Here is a 2,325-nt window from a genome sequence, read left to right as displayed (position 1 = left end):
AAGTGGCCTCGAGTGCAGGGGGTCGGGCGCGACAGGCTCGAGGTAGTGCATCCGACACGTGCGAAGAGGCGGCCACAGCCTGCGGAGCGCGGGCGCCGGGCCGCGCGGGGCGAGCTAAAGTTCAAGTGTGACCCTCGGCGGGGGCGGAGGCGGGAGCCGGAGCTGCGACGGCGAGGGAGGGGCCGCAGGCGTAGGAAGAGAGCGCCTTTAAAGGGCCAGCGCGCCGGGGCGGTGCGCGGCTCCCGGCCGGGCCGCGGGGCTGCGAGGCCGGGACTTCTCTACGCAAGGAAGTGTCCCCAAACTTGGCCTCGCCCTTGGCCTGAGGCTTTTAATTAGGCACGGAGAGGCTGCCTTGGGTGCCAGAGCCGGGGACGTGTGTACCTTGGTTCTCGCTTTGCCGCCTCATTGTTACCCAGCGTGGAGGTGCAGATCCCAGGGGCAGGCAGGGGGGCTTTGTGACAAGTGTTTTCGGGGAGTCGGAATGGAGGTGCGCATCGGAGCAGCGTGTAGGAGCGGCCTGCCTCAAGGGAGGACCGTAGACGTGGCGCCTCTAGATCTTTTGGTCTTTCCGAGAGGGAGAGGGAGACCCGGAGAGACGCAGGGTGCGGGCATGTACTTCCCTACTAGGAGGCTGAAAAGACCCCTGGGCTCTCAGGGGGAGCGGCTGCGGGGAGGCCTCCCGGGGGTGCTTTCGCCTTTCGGCCTTCTGAAGCTGACAGTTTCTCACTGTCCCAGGTGGAGGGATCGATATGAAAGTTTAGTTGAGAACTTCTTCCTCACTCCTCGGAACTTCTTCCTCACCCCTTATCCTGCCTGTACAGCATAATAAAGATTGATCTTTGCTGCACAATTGGTTACACCACGGTTGTTTTACATACACTTATGCCTGTGGTTAATGGGTGTCAAAAAGGTTAAGATACTCCTATCGTGTTGAAGTTCCTGGAGAAGGAGCCAGGATATTATTTTTTCCAAAGTGTGTTTTACAGTAAACGTACCACTTAATAATCTCATTACTGGGCATTAACTAACATGTTATTTTACCAAGTGTTTCAGAAAGGTAAAGTGCTTCCTTTTAAGCTTGGTATGTAGTCACAAAATCAAGATCATCTGCCAGATCCAATTTACTTAATATTTGAATTTAAGACCTGAGTTGCTCATCTATCAACCCTACTTGAGCTGTTTGTTCTGAAGCGTTTGCCATTAAAAAAAAAAAAAAAGAATTTTTTCAAAGTACAGTGTGTACCATTCTTTTAGGTGCTTGGAAATGGATACAATCTACTTCAGCTTGCTGGAGTGTCTTTCTTCAAAGATGGAGTAAGGCGATGTTTGGGATTATTTTTAGTTTTGCCTCTCATAGGGCCTTAAATCAGACTCTTCTTCTTAAACTAGGAATATACCCCAACCATTTTTATTAGGTTTTTGTTCTAACTTTTTTTTTTTGCCAAAATGCAATTATCATTTTATTTTTAAAAATATACTTAGAGTTAGAAGAGCAATTAGAATTGTTGGTATCTGTTCAAAATTGGAGGCCCAGGGGCAGCTCCCAGTGGCGACAGAGTGGGGCTTTGGGAGAAGCAGGCTGCCTTTCTCGAGTGAGTAAATGTTTCAGGTGTAATGAGAGTCCGTTGGTGGAAGTCAGATTACAGCAAGTGCATTTTCACTTTGAGTAAAGGGATATTTTAAGAAGAATAGAAACAGCCTTAAGTATTCTAACTCATAACTAGTTTTTTGGTTAGAGTTTTCATAAAAATGAGTTACTTGTTAAAACCAAGTTTCTCAGATTTGAAAGACTCCCCTGTTTTAAAGATTCATAAAAGGGAGAAATTTGACTGACTTTTAGCTTTAAAAAAAAAAAGTCGTTCAAAAATGCAAATTAACCAAAACCTAGCTATTTTAGAACTTAGGAGAGGCTGCTTTGGAACTAAATAATTTCCTGTGACTTACTAGTGGGAATTAGATTGAATCTTTAATCAAATATAATTTCTTGTGCTTTACTTTCTGGGGCCTGCCTGAGAATTTCAAAGTCCTTTTCATGGACAGAATAGTTGAAAAGCTGTTAAAGAATTCATAAACTTCTAGTTCCTTAGACACTGGTTATATTTGNTCTGCTTTACAGTTGTTTTAATATTGGCTATAACTGTCATAAGGTTACTCTCAAAGTGGAAGCTAAGGCTTTTGGAAAACCCAGGATCTTTTAAACCATGTACACTATTTATAAATAGTGAAACTTCATTTCCATGAACTGTTTGTATCCCCCCCCAATAGAAAGCTTTCTAGAGCTTGGGAACTAGTATTGTGAGTTCTGGTTCTGTCCTCTGCCTGCCC

At 45.7% G+C, this 2,325-nt stretch overlaps 1 protein-coding gene across 1 annotated transcript in view; it reads left to right on the top strand.

The window, feature by feature from the left end:
• The window catches only part of FOXO1 (forkhead box O1), a 109,101-nt gene that overhangs the window by 13,606 nt on the left and 93,170 nt on the right, over nt 1–2,325 (top strand). The window lies entirely within an intron of this gene.

The sequence above is a fragment of the Crocuta crocuta genome, unplaced genomic scaffold, assembly GCF_008692635.1.
Source record: "Crocuta crocuta isolate KB4526 unplaced genomic scaffold, BGI_CrCroc_1.0 scaffold190, whole genome shotgun sequence".
Classification (NCBI taxonomy): Eukaryota; Metazoa; Chordata; class Mammalia; order Carnivora; family Hyaenidae; genus Crocuta; species Crocuta crocuta.
Note: the sequence above shows the minus strand (reverse complement) of the source record. Positions and strands in the feature narration are given on the sequence as shown.